This window comes from Terrapene carolina, unplaced genomic scaffold, assembly GCF_002925995.2.
Source record: "Terrapene carolina triunguis isolate 2854851 unplaced genomic scaffold, T_m_triunguis-2.0 Scaffold55, whole genome shotgun sequence".
In the NCBI taxonomy this organism is placed as follows: Eukaryota; Metazoa; Chordata; order Testudines; family Emydidae; genus Terrapene; species Terrapene triunguis.
Window position 1 is genome coordinate 313,136 of NW_020664406.1, and position 22,857 is coordinate 335,992.

Consider the following 22,857-nt stretch of genomic DNA (forward strand, 5'->3'; position numbering starts at 1 on the left):
CAGCCAAAATCATTCAGCTGCTTCCAAGAATGTAGCTAAGAAAAAGTACTTGGTTTCATGTCAAAAAGTTCTGGTGACCTTTTCTTTGCAGCAGTGACTTGAAATTTGATGGGGGAGAAGGGGTGAGCTTTGTGTCAGGGATGTGTGTTTTATCATTGCAGTGAAAATTTGTCTAAATTTGCCCAAGTTATAAGCCTTTGAAAAATCAGGTTCCACATGCTCAGTGGAGATTAGCTAGCGCTTAACAACTAAAATTTCCAAAGTTTCTGTCATCACTGACCATGTTCTATCTCCTCACAGCTCTTACATGTGGCCAGACTGTGCATAAACCCCCCGCCACACACACACACACGCACACACACCCCGCACCAGAGCAACTGAACATGCTGCACCCAGCTGAAGCCTACAGGCATAAAGCTGGATTTTCCCTGTAATAGCTGCTGTCAGCTGTTCCAGACTGGGGTGGGACCAGGCACTGGAACTAAGAGTGGGAAGCCTGTCCCTGCAGTGCTACATGTACGTGCACACACACACACACACACACACACACTCTCCCTCTCTCTCTCACTCACTCTGCTGCCACCCAAGCAGCGTGGAGGCGGAAGCCATCTGATTTGAATGCATAAGGGACAAGAGCCTAAACAGGGGGAGAGACAGGATTAGATCAGGTCAAAGAGTCTGGGTCTAGAGGGATTGGAAGGGAGGAGAGATGCTGATTGAGTATGGGGGGCAGGTTTAAGATTGGTTGGTCAAGCAGACTGGGACTGTAAACCATGTGATGGGGAGACTGGGAGCTGGTGAGGGAAACTGGGGATGTGGGCGGGGGGACACTAAGATTGGACAAGGTGCTGAGGAGAAGTGGTTAGACAATGAGACTGGAGACAGAAGGGGGGACAGGGCTCCAGGGAGGGGGTAGGAAGGACAGAGATTACCTGAGGAGCTGAGGGAGAGAGATTACAACTGGGAGCTAGAAGTGGGAGAGGGGAGAATCAGATTGGATGAGAGGCTGGGAAGGGGGAACTAGGACTAGTTGGGCAAGGAGACTCGAACTCAATGTGAGAAGGGGGAGATTGGGACTCGGACACTGAGCACAGAGGACTGGCTGGGCATGGAGCCTGAGACTGGGATGAGGATCCTGATGATTGGAGAGGCAGGGATCCAGGAATGGACAAGAGACAAGACTGTGACAGGTTGGAGAAGAATGGGGGAGACGTGATCATGATTGTGGGAGAATGGGCAGAAGAGTCTGTGCCCACTAGAGCACTCTCCCCTCCCGAGCCTAGAATGGAACTCAAGATTCCTGACTCTCATCATTTCTCTGCTGTCAGCAAATAGTCTTGAAACTCAATGGCATCTCATCCCCAGCAAATGCTGGATAATATAGGGGATGACAACCTGCTACTGCTACCAGTCACTCTGTTAGCTCAAGTGACTGAGGTCTATGCAGTCGATCTAAAGGTTTCATCCCTGCTGTTGATCCATGTGTGTGTCAATATGATGCTACCTGAGGGAATTTCAGGTTTTTTAGATTGCTTTTTTTTAAAAACTAGGAAATTATGGACATGCACGCACAATGAGGCAACCTTAATTCTGGCATTTCCTAACTTCCGAGCACTTGAATTTGCAACTTTCATATTGCTCTTTTAATATCGTTTTCATGTGCAATACCATGTATAAAGTAAGAAAAAAAAGCAAATAAGAGATCTGAAACTTGTGTGATTAGAGACTTCCTATGAGAGTTCAAGTTATTGCACTAACTTTTCAGCAACAAAGTGGGTTTGTAAATAAGGGTTGGTTTGTTTATCAGAAGGACTGAACACCCACGTGTTCAGTCAATTGCTGCTCCAGGTGCCCAGTGCCTCTGAAAGTCAGGCCCTAATGCTCTCTGTAACATCTGAAACCTCTTGCTCACTGGTATCATATCCCTGCTACTCTTTCCCAATTAAGCACTGCAGAGTTTTGTGCACTTGTGCCTGAATTTCTCCTCACCCCTGCCCCTCAGCTGCATCTGTTGAATTAATCTGTCTCTTTAGTATTTCTTAGACTAGGGCTTCCCATTCTTTTGGGGCAACTGTGCCCATTCCTCAGGCTAAGGTCCTGACGCTGCACTACTTTTAAGCAAGCAGGCCTCCTCCCTGTGCCGATTCCTGGCATCAGTCAATGGGGGGTCCCTGTGTCTGCCTGGCACTTACTGTAAGAAGCTTGGCATAGATCCTTAAAGTAGACAGATGCCTAACTCCCATGTTAGGCACCTAAATACCTTGGAAGATCTGGGCCCTTATGCTTAAGGCACTGGATTGGGACTCAGGAAATGTGGGCTTTATTTACAGCTCTGCACCAGGTTCCCAGTATGGCCTTTGGCTAGTCCTGGGGCTAAATCCCCAAAGGAACTTACCTGACGAGAGGTACTTAAGATGAGCATTGCACTAGCTAACTGCTAGGCAGCCTGCCCTTGGGTGGAAATCACAGCTCCGAGTTAGGTTCCCAGGCCCCTTCTACAATGGGCAGAGAGAAGTGCCCACGAGAGGAAGCATCAGAAGCCAGTGAGCTAAGCTAAGCTAACCAATAGGAAATGCTGAGGAGAGGACTGTAGCCTAAGCACCACCTCTCAAAGGAAGATAAACAGCAAGGCCTGGCTCCACTTTTAGGCACCTTGAAAATCTTTGGAATCCACAAAGCCTGAGAAGGCACCTGGGTTCCCAGCACAATGCATGGGGAGAGGTGGGCATGGGATCCGCAAAAGCTAGCATGCTAGGTGGGGAGCTGCCTAAGCTAGCCAATGAGAGAGGTGTGGCTTAAGCCCTACCCCTAAGTCCAGACTAGAGGGAGATACCTCTCTCTGCCAGCACTCTACAGCTGAGAATCATCTCCTGGAGTCAGCCAGCTTACGTGCCTAAACTGTTCTTGCAAGAGAACAGAGGACGTGATACTTCCTCCCTGCTCACTTTGATCTTGTGGTTAGGGCACTCAGCTGGGATGGGAGAGAGCTAGGTTCCAGTCCCCATATCTGCCTAATAGGGAGAAAGGCTTTGAATAGGGGCCCCATTCTCAGAAGAGTGCTGTAACTACAGAACTATGGGGTATTCTGGTGGGGGGTGGGCACCTCATCCTCTCCTGTTGAGGCTGTTTCACTTTGTATTAATAATGAAAGAGGGATTGGAGCAGGACAACCAGACCTTGGGGATCCCACCTTCATGCTCTCACCACTGGACTAGAATCATTTTTTGTCCTCTCGGTCTCACCAAGGCTATTTGTTCAAAGTGGAACAGCTTCAGTAGGAGAGAATGAGGGAGCCCTACCTCAGACTAGCCCATAGCTCAGTGATTTGCCCATCTCTTAGGGGAGTGCGCTATCCTTATTCAAATCGTTTCTCCCCATCAAGCTGAGAAGGGAATCGTTGGTTGCCGTTATGTCTGCTTTGTACTGTTGTGAGAGGCAGACAGGTGGCTTCACCAGACCAGGAAGCCCCCGTGAGCATTTGCAAGCTCAGGTTGTGCAGCATTGGTATGGCCACCTCTAACTCAAGCCTCGATGGGGCATGTCAGGGAAAGGGGTGTGGCTGGAATGCTGCAACAGAGTGGAGTGGTGGCAGATAAGAACACCTTAATGCAGGCCAGGGGCTGCTCTAAATTGCCCCCCCCCAGACAAGGGGCATAAGCCTGTCTGCAAGCCATCATTGCCCCGCCCCCCCTTACACCTGCAACTGTGTAAAGCCTGGCAGTGAGGACTGGGCCCAATGATGTCACATAAAATGGTTATGGTGTACTCCAACAATGAAGCCCTGTCACAAAAGCCTGCATCAAACAGCCCAAAACCTCAGGATAGGCTGGACTTCAGTTTGTGTAGCTTGAGCATGTCGCTGAGAGAATGGAGCTGGGGGTTAAATGTAAAAAAATCAAGCTAATTTCAATGGGTGCTGGTTAGTCTTTGAACCTCCCCACGCATGACCACCCCACTGCCATTAACTTCATTTTACCAAATGACCACACATTCATCGCCCCGCTCTGGGCTTCAATTCATACAGTAACTACATCAGTAAAATCAGTACACCTCTGGGACTAACAAGGCTGGAGCAAATGGAGGTGTCTCCTCCTGGTCCATATCTGACTCAGTGATCTGTTTTTAGAACAATGGGGTCATGCATTAAAACACTGAGCTGTATCTAGCCCCTCCCTGTGCTGCTTTCCACAATCCTTTCAGACCCGGCGAAGGCAGAGCAGAGGTGGGGGGGCGGGTCTGGAGCATGTGTTTTTTTCCCCTGCCCCAGACATTATACAGGTGGCAGAATTGTCCACGTGCTCCAGTTAAAACTGAACTCTTCCTGAATAATGTAACACAAACATTGGTCCCAACAGCTGCACTCGGAGGTGCACAGTTCAAGTCAAACCTATAGCAGAGCCCCTTGCGCTGAGTAATAGTGGTATTCACAAATGGTTTTACACCTGTTCATATAATAGAAATGCGCTAACACAGGGCCCGAACAGTAGAACTGGAAGAGGTGATACGAGTCAACCCCGCGTTGCATCAGCAAACCCAAGTACCGGGGACACCTCCCAGGAAATTGGTTAACGCTCTTGAGCTCCATGCTTGCTGGTTGAGGGGGACAGGTTTGTGTGATTTAGTGGCACTTGATTCTTTAATTTGTGCCTCAGTCTCAACCTGGTCCTGTCTGTCTGCTCAACTGCCCGCAGCTCATTGTCCTGCCTTAGCAGAATATGGTTGAATTGCTTTGGCCCGGCCCACTCCTAGCGCTCAGCTTACTCCTCCCACCTTAGCTATCCATGCTGAGCTAAGTGTCCTACCCCTGCCACCAGTGTTGGCTTGGCTGTGGAGTCCATCCGCCTCCCAGTGCAACTAGTGCCTCTGCCTGTTACATGGCACCTGTACAGAGAACAGAGACAGCCCATCACCACACAATTGTTTGGTGGGTGAACCATAGCGCCCAGAGAAAGAAGACTGGAAGAGTCGGGCTCCCTTGAGATCTAAGACAGAACCATGACAGCAATGGAAAAAGCTGTCCCTCCCACAACATCCAGCAAGGACTGGATGCACCCAGATTCCCATGATGCTGCTGTTGAAGATGAAAACAGGCTGAGACCACAGGCTATAAGAGTCGGACTCATCCCACCTAGTTGTAATTTAATAAACCAGTTGAACAAACCACAGACAAGTCACTGACGGGCAACTGTGGGTGGTGCACAGTTTCAAAACCTTCCTCCCCCCCCCCCCCCCAAAAAAAAACTGGCACGTACAACACAAATATTAGGCTTGAAAGTTTGGTTTCACTTGTTAATGCCCACCTAGTATAGCACTGATTGCCCTTATGGTGCCTGCTGTTACTGCAGACCATGTCAGCAACGCTTGAGTCAGAGCAAAAGGGAGGAAAAAGCAGTAACAGGCAATTAACAGTAGATTTTTTTTTCTTTATCCTCCCCCTTTATGAGCTAGGAAATAGGTGCTAGAATGCAGTGGTCTCATGCTGGCTCAGCGAGCGGTGTCATAGTTCCATGCAGCCTCAGTTAAATGTCACACTAAATGTCGGCTCAGTCACTGCAGCATCATCCCGCTCAGCAGCTAGGCTAGCAGCCCTAGTCGGGAGCTCTTCCTTGGCTGAGGGTGGGGTATGCCTAACTCTACATGTTGGTGCAGCTCAGCTCTAAGGCGTTTCAGCATGGGTGGCTAGCCTTTCTACTCCACCCGCGTAGCAAAAGAGGTGCCACTGTGACAGGCTCTGAGTCACAGCCTTTAGCTGGACTGAGCCCCTTGCTTTCCCGCTCCCTCCAACCCCCCATTTAATAGACTACGTTGGGGTTTTTTTAGCATCATCCCAATAGCTTATGCAGCTGCAGCAAACACGCCAATGTGAGCCCAGAGCCGCAAAGTCTTTAGGCACCTAACGCCCAGTAAAATGAATGGAAGTTAGACATGTAAATCCTGGCAAGGCGCTGGGCCATGGGCCTTATGACCAGAGCAGGCTGCCAGCATGCTGCATGGAAGGGCCTGGATTGCCCCTGTCTCGCACCCTGTGCAGTCATTTACGCCCACACACATTCCACCAGCTCAGACTCCTAGCCTTGTACACCCACTTTGCTCAGGTGTAAATGTGAAGTGGCGACTCAAGCCAGAAGTGGTTGGTGAATACCTGGAAAGATTTGCTTGGCAGTGGCCCACTCTGGTGAGAAGGCTGCTTTATCAGCACCAGTTCCTGACAGCTGAGCGCATGAGGTGACATCCCTGAGCACATCTTTGTACTGAGTAGTACCATGGGACCTGATTTTTTTTTTCCCCTTTCACTTACAGTGCTGTAAAGCAGGAGCAATTCCTTTGCTGTCAATGGAGTTACAGTAACATACGCTCGGATCAGAACCATGCTGACGATCTTTTGCAGCACAGATCATATTTAACGCCATTTTAACTATCTAGCTAGGGCAAGTACTATTAATCCCATTTCATAGATGGGAACTGAGGCGCAGTGAGCCTATGGGTGACAGGACACAAGGGTGACAGCTACATTTGAGCTGAGAGGTATGATGCCCAGCTTCTGTAGATGTACCCATGCTAGTGCTGCTTAGGCTACCAGCTAAAATAGTAATGTAGTCAACGTACCACGTGTGCCAGCTCTGGCTAGCTAGCTCAGTGCAAGCCACCCCAGCCCCTCCCTGGGTACATACTACCCAAGCTATAGTGCCATTTTTAGACACCAGCTGGAACAAAGCTAGCACGGGTATGGCCACACAAGCAGGGAATCACACCCCCAGCGTAAGTGTAGCCAGGCCCTAGGGGTGATTTTCAGTGAGACTAAGGGTATGTCTGCACCTGGAGCGGGGAAGGGGGTGTGATTCCTGGCTCAACCCGACAAATTCACGCTAGTTCTAATTGAGCTAGAGTGCTAAAAATAGAACGTAGCGCAAGTAATGGGAGGGGGTAGCCACCCCAAATACATACCATGGGTCCCTGACGGGCATAAACCCCGGCTGGCTTTTGCTTCTGTGGCTACACTCTATTTGTGGTGCACCAGCTCAATGAGAGCTGGCTTACGTCTGTCGCCTCAAGCTGGAAACCACCCTCCCAGCTCAGTGAGGAGCCAGAACCTAACGGACGGGATTGCAGCCAGTGTAGACATACCCATGCTAGCTTTACTTTACTAGCAGTGCAAGCTTGGCAGCATGGGCTTCAGAGAGGATTAGCCATCTAACTAATTACCCAGGGTCCCAGGCGGGCTTGTACAGCCCATTCAGAAGTCTTATTCTGCAGCTTCACTGCTCTCGTAGCTGGCTTACCGCTAGCGTGGGTCAAGGGCGGCAGAGCCTTCCCAAAAGTGGGGGTGGGGCAGGGGCCCCTGCGCCTCTTCTTCCCCATGAGGCTCCTCCCCCATCCTGCCCCAGCCAAGCCAGAAGCTGGAGCCAGCCCCTCCTCTGCCCGGGGGCCGAAAGCAGCTCCCTGCCCATATCCCCGACCCACAGACCCTCCCCCACCCCGCACCAGAGTGGGTGGAGGGACCCAGGCTCCCCATAGCTCTTACGCCAACCCAGCTCTGACCAGGGAAGCGGGGCCCCAGAGCCGCGTGGGCAGCTGTGGGAAGTAGCGTGGCCAACCCTCTAGGATTGGCCTGGCGTTTCCAGGAATTAAAGGTTGTGTCATACGATTACATCTCCAGGAATACATCCAAACACAATTGGCAACCCTAGTGGGTAGCTGTGGCATGGATCCTCCACCTACCCTGGATGGGGGCCTCTGGAGCAGGGCCGGCTCTAGGATTTTTGCCACCCCAAGCAGAAACAATTTTGGCCGCCCCCACCCCGTTTTTTTCTTACCCCACCCCCGGCCCCGCCTCAGCTCCGCCCCTTCCCCAAATCCCCAGCCCTCCCTCCCTCCCTCCCAGGCTCTCAAACTTGGGAGGGAGGGTGAGCAGCGGCACGTGAATCGCTGTTTCATGCGCCGCGGCCGCTCGGGATCTCCCCCTCCCTCCCAGGTTTGAGAGCCTGGGAGGGAGGGCGAGCAGCGGCGCGCGAATCAGCTGTTTCGCGCGCCGTGGCACGCGAGCGGCAGCAGCGGAGGTGAGCTAGGGCGGCCGGGGCACATTTTTAGGGGTGGCATTCTGGCGCCGGCCATGCCGCCCCTAAAAATGTGCCGCCCCAAGCACCAGCTTGTTTTGCTGGTTCCTAGGGCCGGCCCTGCTCTGGAGGGCAGGGATATGGGCCAGGGGCTACTCGGCCCCTCTCCCCCCCCTCCCGTTCTGGCCCTTGGTCGCAGTCACACTCTGTGATTGCAGTGGAGACAAACCCTTCAGCTTCTAAGGGCTAGAACCAGACAGGGATTTACTTCGCCCTTCTCAGACTCAGTGCTGCACGGCCTAGCTGGTGCCTAAGCCCTGGCAGGATTCCCAAACTTGCCTATCTTATCTGTGGGACCCAATCCAGTAGATGTGCACAGAGCATATCTAACCCTCACAAAACACAGCCTGTGTGTGTGTCTGTGTCACCAGGATAGCCCATAGCCCATAGCCCAGTGGATAGGTACTCACCTGGGATGTAGGAGGCCTATTTTCCTCTGCCTGAATTGGAGCAGGGACTTGAATCCAGGTGGCTGCCCTAACCACTGGTTTTTCAGGCAAAAGGGCCGCCTTGGCTTAGGTGCCTAACTCCAGGAGACAGTTCAGGGTTGGGAATCGCTAGCAGAGAGAGGCGCCGGCCTCTGGCCTGGAGCTAGGTGCTTAACTACCTGTGAGGGGTGAGACCTAATCCCCACCCGTGTCCTCAGCATTTCCTATTGGCTGACATGAATCCTTTTCTTAGGCTCCTAACGCTCCCTATACAATGCATGGGGTGCCGGGGTTCCTTGCTCAGGGCTGTGAATTCCACTGTGTGGCAGGGTGCCAAAAAGTTTGGCATTGCAACACCTAAGGCCGGTCATTCTAGCCCTTATGCACATTTGAAAATGGTTCCCTAAGTGTTGTCTAAGGTCACCCAGAACAGGGATTTGAACACCAGATGCCTTGAGTTCCAGCATCTTGAGTAGTGGACCAGCTCCCTCCCTAGCTGAAAGGAAGACTCTCTTTCCAGGGTCATTAGAGCACTGTTTAAAGTTACAGGGGAAATGTAAAAACATCCTCTATTTTCCCTTTCCTCTTAAAAGTCAGCCATCACCTACCCAGCTAAGCCAATGACACTGCAAATATGCAACTAATGCAAACCATCTAACTCCCCTCAGCAAACATTTTTGCATATGAAAGAGACAAAACAGTAAGGGGGGAGAAGCGGGGATGAGGAAGCTAGTTAAGTCAAACATGATAAAACAGAAAATCACTAGCGTGGAGTTCCTGATGCCAACCACAGGAAAAAAGGCACTCGTGTTTACATAAGTAAATGTGGTCAAGCATGGTGCTGTCTTTCTGTGTAACAGAGAAATGCATAACATTTTTAGCTTGAGTTAAAAGTATAAAGTAATCCTTATTGATAGTATTACAAAGCATTCGTAGATGCCACATTCCAGAGACTGTATGTCCCAGATACACGGAGAACATCGTTATAAAGAAATCAGTGACTTGATATGAAACCAGTCGTACTAGCATCTAACAAAACCAGTAACAGTTGTTCATTGTCTGTGGTTTTACAGACGGGCTGAGTGCAACGATTTGTATTAAATAAAGATTGACCTGAAGCTTACCCTACACCTTCAAACCAGCACGACCCTTGCTTGAAAAGGGTTGGTTCACTTTTTTTGCTATTCAATTTTGCTTGCAAATACACAGGAGCTGAGATTTTGACTATAGAGTGGATGAGCTGGGTGGGTTTGTAGGATGAAGTGATCAGGGAGTGACTGAAGTGAAGAGAAGAATGTGATAATTTTTAGATGACCCCCTACTCTCCTGCCCAAGTAAACTATGAGATGAGCCCTTATTTTTACAGAAAATCCATCAACTCTCCTTCCAATACGGTGCCTAATCTCCCTCCATCTCCACTCCACACGCATAGTCGCTCATTAATGCTTAATACTGGACCCTCAAAGTAATCGCATCAATCTCCTAACAAAGTCCCTCAGGAAAAAAAATCCCTCTATAGCCTCTCTGCCTCCCACACAGACATACACAACCATCTCCACTCCACCCAGTTCTAGCTCTCCCCAGCTCCTAGGAGGGGAGATGCTAAACTCCCCACTCACCTATGATGATAATGCACCTGTGGGCACTTCTGATAATGTGGCAGAGAGTTCTCTTAAAGTTGCTAGTTATAGCAGTCATTGTCATTCTCAGTCTTTCGCCAGAGACTGACTGAAAGATTAACTCACTGAAAATACTGAAATTAGGTATCTACCGCCAACTTTCTTTTAAAGTGCGTTGTTTTAGTGTCCCTTGGGCAGAGTCATCCATTGACTTGGCAATGTGGTCAGAAGGAGAACTAGGGCATTAACACCCTCCGAGCCCTGCAATCAGTTCACGTAGCGAGTAATGGGACTGATTCACCTCTGGGTTACTTCAGTTTTATGCCAGGATAATGCTATGGAAATCAATGTGCGAAACTGGGGGGGAATCTGCCTCATTGCTTGTCATTCTGCTTTTAGCTATAACAACACGGCAGTTCACTAGGGAACTGCACCGCGTACTGTGGCTCACAGCGCTTCAATACTCCCGACAGATGCGTTAGCATCACCAGTACCCTGTGTATTTGAGCATTTTGTCTTTTTTTTCTGTTTCACCCACAAGCACTTACAACACAAACACATTTGGCCTGGCTGTCAACAACAGCCAGGCACTCAGAATAGTTCCAGTGGCGGCTGCTTGGCTTTTCTTGTAAAAGGAGAGATTCAAGTAAGTTCTGACGCTTACATTCCCACCTTTACTTGACAAACAGAACAGGGAAATGCCATCAACACGCAAGCTGTTCCTCAAACCACCTTGTTTTTAGCTAGTCGTACTTCGCTGCCAGTCACAATGGAAACACACCACTTCCTCCCACATGCTCTGAAATGCCTAGACTGTTGCTCTTCTTTTCAATTCAACCAGATCATTGCTTGTCTGTTATCCTAACCAAATGCTTATGTACTAGTGACTGCAAATACCCTGCTGCAGTGACAACATCAGACAGTGAGATAATTATTTCCATGGCAAAAACGCCCCCCCGATCCTGCAAACACTTTCACTTTACTCCCATTGACTTCAATGGGAGCACTCACACGAATAAAGTGCAACACAGACGTAACTTGTTTGCAGGATTGGGGCCATATGTGATATTATGTTGCTTCACATACAATTATGGCTTCCCAACCTGTCATGGGCACAGCTTAAAATCCCAGTTGTCATTGCTTAAGTAGTTATAAACACTAGCTTGAAGACGCTAATGAATATTTCATTTGGACACATTTATAAAATGACTTGATTCAAATCTATTTAGCATCATGGCTAAACCAACAGCCCTGTACCCAGCTAGTGCAGAGCCAGGTGAGTTGAGGAAGGGTGGTCTTGTGGTTAACATGCTGGATTGGGATGCCTGAAATTATGACATCTGGGTTTCATTCCTGGCTCTGCCACAGACTTTGTGTGTGACCCTGGGAAAATCTCTCCACCTCTCTGCATCTCAGTTTCTCTCCCATCTTGTGTATCTAGACTGTAAGCTCTTATTACATGCTTAGAGTGCCCAGCAAAGGAGGGCCCTGCTCTCAGCCAGTGTTTCTAGGTGCTACTGGCATTCTACTAACAAGTCATTCACATAGAACTCCACCACTAACACTCCACTGGGATTTTTTCTGTCTGCCAACTTAAGCAAATCACAGGGCAACCTGTGAAGCAGCTGGAAGGAGACAAAGCAAAAGAGGCAGCGGCTCTGCATTCAGGTCGAGTCACTACATATGAAAAGGAAAGGAGCAAGGATGCTGGAAATGGCTGATTCAAAACAATACTGTAGATCCAGGGCTCAGTCATGCACTTCCTTTGCTTGCAAAACCGGCTTTGACTTCAGCAAAATAAATTATTCTTTTGTGCTAGATAAAAGGGTGGTGACTTTTTAGGATGTGTAGCTTCCCAGCAAAATCAGTGCGGGACCAGCACCTGACATATGATTTGAAATAAAACCAGTGATGGCGCAAGGGGCCCAGAGGGGACTATCTCTGCAAAGTGCACGAATTCCACTAGAGGAGAATAGGCTACATCCCTAACTGGCTTACACTGCCAGAGTTCCACTGAAGTCAGCAGAACTACATCAGTTTAAACCAGCTGGAGATCAGGCCCAGGAGCTTTAGTTTTCACCAGTCACGTCCTGAGATTCTTGCTGGTGGAGGGAGCAGGAGGGATGTTCTCTCCTCAGCCCAAACCAGGATCTATATCTAGCCATTTGGGGGTCGGAGAGGGTGGAAGGGGGAGAGGGCAGCGCTAGCCCCCTGAAGAATCTCTATGTCAGAAGAAGTTGCAGTTTCTTTCAGCTACGGCAACATACCCCATCCGTCTGGGGCCCGAGGGGAATTTAACCCAGTGTTCCTTTTGATCTGAAACCTATTTTAAAAAATATTTCTGACACAGAAGTTGCTTCACAGGCATTTTCTTTCTCCTGAATTGTTGCAATCAATTGACAAACTTGTATTCTTGGGACATGAGCCTGATTTCACTCATTCTGATGTCAGCAATTTTACATCTAGACAGTTAAAGTCCCTTCTGATTTGAAGTAGAACCAAAAGGGTATTTGTTAAAAATTGCTCCCATAAGTTAAAAAGAAATTCAGATGTCACTTTACACATGTAGATACAGATGGCTGTGTCTGCATAGTGTGTATGAACATGTGTGTGGTTGTGGGCAATTCTTACATGAAACCCAGGGAAGCTTTGCTCAACTTTGGTGAGGAACTGAGGAATTATTCAACATCCCAGTTTCACTAGGGCTTCACCACATGAAGACCACTTGTTAACTTTCACTCTCCTTTAAAAAGTTCTCAGTCTAAACATTACTCCTTATCTGATCTCTGGTATCTCAGTTCCCTCTCTCTCACCATCTTCTCATCTATCTCCACACCACCCTCATGCCTCTCCACCCGGCCCTTTCATGACCTCTATACCGTCATTGTCCATGATTTCTCTGCTGTTCTCTCTACCAGACTCTGCTATTGAGTTCATTCTCTCTTCCAGTTTTGGCTGTCTTGCTGCTGTCTCAGGCACAAAGTCCACCCCCCTAAACCCAATCTTGGTGCAACCCCAACATCTGATTCCGCCACTCCTCCCCAATGCCTTCTGGGAAAAGTCCTGAGTACACAGAGACTTTCTCTGGCAGTAATTAATTCTCCCTCCTTTTTTTACTTCTGTTATATTCCTTGCCAAACCACATTACTTTCCCTCCCTTATTGATTCCCATGCATGTAACCCCCTTGCTCATTTATGACCATCAGCTCCCACCTAAAAACCTCTCCTCTGTCCTGAGGCCTCCTCCTTTTCTTCACAGGACCTGCCACTGCAACCTTATCACTTCCGGCCTCCCGTCTCTCCTCGTCCCAGCATTTCCCCCTCCCACACCTCCTCCTTAGTCTCTCACTTTCCTCTGGCTCTTTCCCCTCACAGTATAAGCATGGCCCAGTCTGCCATCTTCCAAAAGCTCTCCCTCGACCTCCACTTACCTGTTCAGCTAGCATTCCATTGCCCTTCAGCACTACATTCATAGGCTGTGCCATTTATAACCATTGTCTCCCGGTCCTCTCCTGCATCTCCATCTTGGATCACCTTTCATTTAGCTTCCTCCCCCTTCACTCCACATAACTTGCTCACCAAGGGACCAAATGTTCCTGAGCCAGTCTCAAAACCTCTACCTCATCCTCCTCCTCCTTGAGCGCTGCTGATTTTGACATTGTTGATGATTCCCTCCAGCTTGACATCTTGCTCTCTCTTGGCATTCGTGATACTGATTTGGGATTCTTGAGCTCCTTCCTGCATTTCCAGCCATTTCTTCAACTTCCCTTTTTGGGGGTTCATCTCCACTCCCCCACTTTCCACAGATGAGCCCTCACTGTTCTATCCTACAGCTCCCTCCTATTCTCTCCCCCTACACCCTGTCCTAGGAGCACCTGACCCACTCACAGGGCTCTACCATTTCTAGGCATTCATACATCTACCTCTCCACTCTTGATCTTCCCCTTCTCTAGTTAAAAGTGACCCAATAAATATAAAATACAACAAATCAAATCACTTAGCTTAGTATAATGTGCTGAATAACCACCAAATGAAGTGCACCTAGCCTGTTGGGGAGATGTGTAAATTCATTTCTAAGCAACCCTTGACTGCCTTTCATCCTTTCCACTCTCTTTGTTTCTCCTGCATCCATGTGGTAAGCCGTGTCTGTATTTAGGCTGTAAGCTCTTTGGGAAAGGGGCTATTTCTTCTGCAAACGTGCTGAGTGTAATTTTGGACATTGTAATAATGAATAAAATAAAAATAATAAAACTAACTCTTTTTTTGTCTTGTGATAAGGATTCTTGCAAAGTTCAAAATCAGCAGAAGAGAACTCAGCATGAAGAGAGCTCCCTGGGCAGTCAACTGGAAGGAGCACTGGCACCACCAATCCTATGTGCACATATGTCCACCTTCACGAATGAACCCAGTCCTCTGGGTTTGTTGCCAGCCTGTGAGCTGTGATCTTACCAATCTGATTTTAGAGGCTGCATAAACTATGTCTGCCAGAAGGTGAACTTCGCAATGAGAATGCAGCTCAGCACCGGAGATCCTTGCTGAATGTCACCATTGGCCAGGGGGAAAGGAGGCATTCAGCATTGATGAGATCCCTGAAGAGATATCATCAATGCCAGATGACTCGTTCCAGTGGTCTGTGAGTCAGGGGTTGTCATTGATTATGCGTTTGTACAGAACCTAGCATAATGGGACCCACCCTGGTTGAGGGGTTGAGGGGCTACCGCCATAGAAATGTGAAATAATCATGACAATAGCATTTGTGGTGTCACAGTGGGAAGGATTAGGCACGAGGGTGGAGGGAAATAAATATTTTAACATTTACAAGGGTGGTTGCACTTTTCTTTGCTCATTGTTCCCACATTAGATGTATTCACCACTAAAAGGGTGCAAATTGGCCTACTCTCAGGTTGGCTAGGATAATGTTCCTTTAACAAGAGTCAACCAATCAAAGTTTTGGGGTCGCCTTTTCAAAGTTCTGAGGTCACCACTACTTAAGCTTCCCTTTTGTGGTTCATGTCACCTGAGCAACTTGATATATTCATTTCCTTGTAATTTACAGATAGAGATCAATGTATTCTAAATTTAAACACTGTGGATAAGGTATTTGGGTAAGCCCTTTCTTGTAGTGTACTGGCTGTAAGAAAGGCAAGAATTCACCCAAACCACTGAGGCTATCACTCTCCTGTGTAGTGGCTATTAAATGACACCCACTTCCATCTCAGACAAACTTTAAATAAATAACCAGCCTAATTATTGCATACAAACCTCCTAATGGCAAAAGGCCAGCTCAGGGTTTCTGCTACAGAGAGTTCAAACCGAAAATAATTCAAGGAAGTCCTATGGCCTGCTGGAGGTCAGACTAGATCAGTGATGCTCAGACCTCAGTGGTTCAGGAGCCAAATTAGTGACCAACATTACCCAAAAAAGCCACAATAGTGGGAATTCATTGTTTTATATATATATAATTCTTACAGCAAAATGACTGACCAACTATTATTATTTTTATCAACTACAATTGATTAATAACATAGTAAAAGCCTCCTGATTGGTTAATAATTTTGGTTAATTATTATATCACGCAGGGTTTTCATATCATGTGTTACAAAGAGCCGCAGGAGTCACATTAAAGAGCCACCTGTGGCTCGTGAGATCACTGGACTAGATGATCACAGTGGTCCTTTCTGACCTTATAATGTAGGAGAGCACCTCTCTCATCTTTCCTCCACGGAACTGTGGGACTGATTTGCCGCTCTCTTATACTGGTGTAAATCGGGCATGATGCCATTGTTAAACTGGTATGAGGTGAGAAACAGGACCTTACACGTGATCCCTCCTTTCCAACAGTACAGGTGAACTTAAGCCCAAATGCACAAGTAGGGAGTGGAAACATGCACAGGCTGGCGTAGCATCTCCACTGCATGCTCCTTCTACTTGTGAGCTCACAGAAGTTCCTCTGCAGGGCTACCATAATGTTGGGGAGCTGCAGCTGGATGGTTAGGAGGGGAGCAGCCACCTTACACATGTTCCCTTGGGACACAGAGCAGACCTCTGTGATAGAGCTGGTCAAAAACGTTCAGTCAGAACAGGCCTTCATTTGGAAAGTATTTGGTGGGTTTGGGTTTTTTTTAAATAACAAACAAAAAGAAAACCCGTAAAAAAATCTGTCTTTTCTTTTAGTTTTTCCACATCCAGCTCAATTCTGGCAACAAGCTACTGAGCTTTGTGTTTCTGGGGAAACCATTACTGTCCCCATACAACCACCACCACCGCAGTGGGGTAGCCAAGTAGCCATTGGGAGGGGAAGCCACTGGCAGAGAATGTCAACAATTCTGCAGGTTTGGTTGAAATTCTCCGGATTTCACAAAGTAGCCGCGACCTTTCCTAGATCTAGAAGGTTCCCATCCCCGTATTAAGCAGGGGATGATGCAACAGCCACGCTACATTTAGAAACGCACCATATTTTTCAAATCTCTCTCTCTCTCTCTCACTCACTCTCTACCCCTCCCATGCGTTTTTCCATGGGAGGGGACAATCATGAAGAGTGATGAAGCTCTTGGTCATGCATGAAAAGAGGAAATGAAAATGACTTATTGGAGGTGCAGCTAGTCCTGACCCAGAACTTTGGTTTCTGAGGATATAAAGCCCTGAGCTGTATGAAAAGCTGAAACTGAAGTAAAGTGAGGACAACAGAGAAATTTGATCTTATCTCATTCTATCTACACTATCATTAGAAACTGGAAATGCTCATCCTCCACTTGTGGAGGAAAGAATTAATTCAGTCATCTCATTGAGAAAAAACAATCCGTGTGTTAGAGAAGCCTGAAATACCCTGCATATTTGGTTTCTGTGGCAATTCCAAGCATGGATGGTTTGCAAGGCCCTGCTGAGCATTTTTATGGGTTAGAAAATGAGAATCATAACCAGCAGGCCCCAAGAACTTATTACTAATAATTATCGGTATTCTGGTAGTGCCTAGAGGCCCCTATCAAAATCTGTGCCCTACTGCACTAGGCCTGTACAATTACATAGTAAAAAACAACCTCGACCATGGAAAGTTTACAATCTAAATAGACAACACAGAAATAGGATGGGAGAAGAACCCACAGAAAGGTGACATGGCTTGACCAATTTCACACAGCAGGTCAGTGGCTAAGTTAGGACTAGGTCACTCACCACTGCCTTAACTGCTGGACCATTCTGCCTCTTCTTGCAGATCCTGCATGGAGGAATAGTGCTCAGCCATCTGATGGGAGATGGAGTGCATAAATACCAGAAGGAACTAAGACCTAGAATAAATGTTGGCTTTTGCTTAGATGACTTGAAATGTCAGGGGGCACTTTCAAAAACAGGAGCAGAGGACAGAGCCATACACAAAACTGCCCAGTCCCCATTAATATGGGTAGGAGTGAGCAGGAGACTAAAGATAGCATATAACCCAAGTTCCAACCTGGGTGGCTAAACAAATGGCCAGCATTCAGAAGCACAGAGCACCCACAACTCTAATAGAAGTTAATGGGAGATGTTGAAGTTTGGCATCTCTGACAATCAGGTCATTCCTTTAGCTGTCTCATTTTAGGTGCCCAGATTTGAAAAGTTGGCCTCAATTAATAAAGTGCAAAGGAGCAATGTTTTGTGAGCAGTGATGTTTTGTGTCATTGCTTATGGTAAAGACAGCAGTGAAATACATGTGTGAACAATGTAAGTATTGCACATGAAAGTCTCCATAGAAAGGGTTTAACAGAGGGAGTTTTACCCAAAAGACTCCCATAAGGATTTGCTGCAGCAATCACACCTGGACTGAGGGGACTGCAGAACAGACACACCTACAGTCAGAAAGGAAGTTGTTTCCCAGCTACAGGATGGGACACAGATGTAAAATCCGGGGTTTCCGCAAATGAAATTGTCTTGGTATTTTTGTCATCTCTGCTCAAGGGACAGGACTGTGCATATTTTGTGAATAAAGATAGAACAAGCAATGATACCGTGAGTCTGTGAAACTAATTTCAGCTGACCTACTGCAAAGCTCCAAAATCTGCTGTCACTTGGCAAACAGACAACATCATAAAAGAGCTGGCAGGAGTTTTCTCTTGACATGACTAGGCACATAGTCTAGTCATGTTGTGCGATCAATGATAGAAAATAAAAATGTATTTGCAAAAAGATGCTCTCTGTTTCATCACAATTTTGTCCAGATATGTAATTTAAGCATATAAACCAATAGAGTAAGTGACAAGAACTCAGACCCTCAGCTGTGGCTGAAGTATGCCCAACACATGGGGATTTGTGCAAAGTTGGCTTTTTTACTCCTCCAATCCCCAGCCATCTGTGTGTTGGGCTGATCCCCTACCCTAGCTTAGAGCAACCTGAAGGCTGCTCTCAGTTACACCTGCTTCTAATTGGCTTAAGAGGCCTATATAGCAGCCAGTAACAGCAGGATTCATAAGATCCAGGGACATAAGGAAAACTTGGCCAAGTCTCTTTTCACCTGGCCAAACCCCCTATGCTCTACAGCACTGGAAGATTCCTCCAGCACTGGGATGATCCTCCCAGGGTTGCCTCCAGGGGTGCTGGAACAAAGGGTGGGGGAGGGTGCAGCAGCACCCGTTGGCTTGAAGTGGTTTCCATCATCTACAAGGTTTACAGTTGGTTCAATGGCTCTCAGCACCCCCACTATGCAAATTGTTCCAGCACCCCTGGAACCTACACCAGCTTTAGGATCACAAATTGCCAGAAGTTGAAGTGAAAAGCAGCAGCACCACACCCAGGATCAGAGCCAAGATTTCTTACCTGTTTCTGGACTCACATATGATCTGTCTATTGATTATTAAAAACAGGTGCCAACTCGCCATGTAATCATTTAAATCCTACACCAGAGTGTTTTTCAGATATTCAGATGTTTAGCCTATGGCGCACATCAAGGAATTGCTATTTTAAGATACTTTGTTACTTCCTTCTTGAATATCGCTTCGGAGAACCTAAGCCTCCGGTTTTCTGTATTTGCACACTTGGGGCCAATTTCTATCTCGCTTACACATATACAACCCCAGGAAAGTCTGTGGAGCAGCACATGTGTAAATGATATATTCATCCCTTTGTCATTTAAAGATATTTTAACCTTCAGTCTGAACCCCTTTAAAATCTAAATATCTTTTGGCTTGTTACTATGCTGCCTGATAATTCTCCAACAGCCAGCATATAAAAAAGGGTATTTAAACTACTTTTTTCTTGGATCCAATCTATCTAAATGCCACTGACCACAACAGCGTCTAAAATTAAACAACCAACCTCTTTTAAAAGTTAGTCCTTAATAAATATGAAATGGAAATCTACTATAAACTTAATAAGAAGGAGATAAGATATTTAATTCTTCTGAAAATACCATAGTGATCACAAATCCCACGCCAAGCCCAGGTAAAATTGACACAAATGGCATAAGATTGTTTCTGAGCAAGGACAAATCAAATTTATTTTTTTTTAAAAAAAGGTTATTCTTATTAAAAAGGAACCACATATGTACGGTATCTCTAGGTCTAGAAGGAGACAATGATCTACAGCACCATGACTGAATGCTTTACTTTTTCCTCAAAGCTCTCTGATCAGAATGGTGTTTCCCCACCTCCACTTTGCTGACAAATGCTGATGTAAACAGCATACGTACAAAGCATGGGGGTTTTCACGTGAATCCTGTGTTTTTTCCACAAAGCCTCTTACGCTGTACTTTGCTTAAAATATATATCTTCTCATTTCTGGTTAACCTACATCCCCACAACTGTTAATGAGCTTTTAACAGTAGACTGAGCCACTTCACAAAGTGAGACAAAGCCAATTTTTAAAGAAAGCAAATAGTTTGTGGGATTTGGACATGAAGCTCTTACAAAAGATCACAGACAGTTGTAGCAATGTTGATATATTAGAATGAGATTACAATATTGACAAATTACAATGGACTCCATTTAAAACACGGATCAATCTTTGTCATCAATCTTGCTAGGAGTAAAACATTTGAGATATAATACCACTGAAATCCTACCAGGAAGGAAGTAGACTTCAGAAGCTATAAACAGAATTTAACAGAAGTAGGAAGTAATTCAAATGCTCTCGCATTAGTGACAGGGTAAAAACATTTAATCAGAGAAAATGTTTAGGGTTTTTTTTCCCCACTTTATTTATCCATTGGTTATTTGGAACAATAGCATGTTGTCACATAAGTCAAATACAGTCTTTAAAAATCAATTTACAATGTAATTCACGGTACCATGCTAGATATTCATTGCTCTTTTTCAAAAATAGATGTTTCTGGCTTTTTGATTGTGTTAAATACATTTTCACCTGGAGGCTTTCCTACACTGTAAATAGGGTACTCATAATTAGGTCAGGATTTACGGACAGTCCTACTAGATATCACATGCAACTTCTTATTGGATGCTTTTTTTTTTTTTAAATCCCTTCTTCTTCAACAGCTGCTAACTTTACACTGTACTCCTGAGGGGAGTATAATTAAAAGCTCCAGCCAAAGCCAAGCTCAATGTACCTCTGACTTTGGATGGTAGAAGATGCAACACAAAGAGATGGATAGTTTCCCCTTCCTAAAAGGCTTAGTAGATCTCTCACAATTTGCAGACTCTCCTCTTGCTTTGCGTTACTGAGTACAATGGCATAGGCTGTTGCTACTCTACTAGGACAGTTCCTATTGTTTAATTTGATCATCTCCCTTTGGTCCTATCCCAACTCCTCTTCTCTCGCTCAAACACACACACACACCCCCCAGTACCTCAAGCTTTAGGCCCCAGTTCAGCAAAGCACTAGAATTCGGCACGCACTCACATGCTTTGCTGAGTAGGAATGGACTTAAGCACATGCTCAAACTAAGCGCTTACGTGCTTAGCTGAATTGGGGCAGTACCATTAACAGCAATACTAGGTTGTTTGCAATGAACCTGTGGCCAGCATTACCAAGGGGTTGGTAAAATCAGTGTAAGTTTGGAAAGTTCTTCTCTCCAGGGCTATAATGGGTAAAACCTGGAACACATTTTGAGAAGCTGCCTCATTCTATATTTGCAATTCCCTGCTTTCCTGGAAGGTACCACATTCCAAAACAACAAGTAGTTCAACACAATTGGCTTTTAGACTAACATGACACTAACCTATCCTAAAATATCTACCAGCAAAAAATACATGTATTTTGTAAATGAATCTACAAACTTTCAGTGTTTCTGTAGCCTTTATTCTAAAACATAGAAGCTTATGAAGCTGTGATCTTTATACTCTTGATGGAACAATCTGAAACTCCCCTCACATTCCAGAAGGATTCAAACTGATCACTTAACAGTCTGTGCCATTCTTTGCTCCCATAAGGCATCATCTGGTTCTCACTGAAGATCAATGGGACTTTCACTATTGATTTCCATGGGAGCGGGGTGAAGGGCCAACATAACTAACTTACAACCTCTTGTGTTTTCCCCAAGGAATTTAGTAATATCATCCTGAAAATAGCATATTCCAAGTCAAACTTGATGAATTGGACAAATAGTTCAATATCTTTCCAATGTGCAGTGATACTGAAAACAGATACCACTATGCCTTGATTTTAAGAATCAGGATTTCACATAAGCCATAGAAGACATCAAGGTCCAAAATCTGAAGTCAATGGGAGCTCCAGGCATCCAATAGCAGAATGTGGCCCTCAATTATTTTTATTCCCTACAATGTCTACAGTTCAGCAAAGGAAAAAATACATATTTTTCAATGCTTTGCTAAGTGAACTAACACTGAATGTTTTCATATTTCAGACTTCCTTTCTTGTGGTCTGTTCCTGCAATCTTTACATAAACAAACCTCCCACTGACTTAACTGGGCCTCTTGCCTGAGATGGCAATGCAGGATTAGGCCATTAAGAACTAACCCCACCTCAGAAAACAACACATCTGATCTACCGAACTGAACTGGTGGGGTCCAGGACTTGATTCTGAGAGATGTGGTGAGACACTCAGCAAGTGAAGCAATGACTATTAGGAAACGTTAAACCCACATCCAATACGGTATATCAGTTCATTTCTGCAGTCTTGCACACAAAAGTCCATTGATTTCAACTGAAGTGCTGCATGCTTCACTGGACTAAAATATACATAGAAGTGTGCAAATTAAAAAGGGTTGGAGGCTGACTAACGCAGAGATTTGAATGTCTATGAGCTAGAGTATTCCCCTAAGAACATGTAAGTCAGGAAAGATATTTCAAGTAAGGAAGAACATTAAAGCATAATGAACTGATAAACTGGCCTTATGGGAGGGGAGAAAAGGGGGGATATTATATCCCAAAATAGAATGCATCTTTAAGATGTATAAATTAAAGTTCCCTAGAATGTGAGTCTGCTGTCAGACCATATACAATTTTGTTCTAGCTAGAAATTCAAGCAAAATGTATTTCTAACCATGGAGAGGATCTTTCTGGCATGAGAAATATGAATTCACAGATTTTTAAGGCCAGAACAGACCATTATGATCATCTAGTCTGACCTCCTGCATAACATAGACTGTAGAATTTCACTTATATATATATATATATACACACACACATACACACCAATATTGACAGATCTCTCTCTCTCTCTTTGCCATACAAAGGAGTTCCAAGTTCATTTGCACATGCAAGCAAATAATCAACACCCCAGCATTAAAAGTTGTAAATCTCCTGAAATTATAC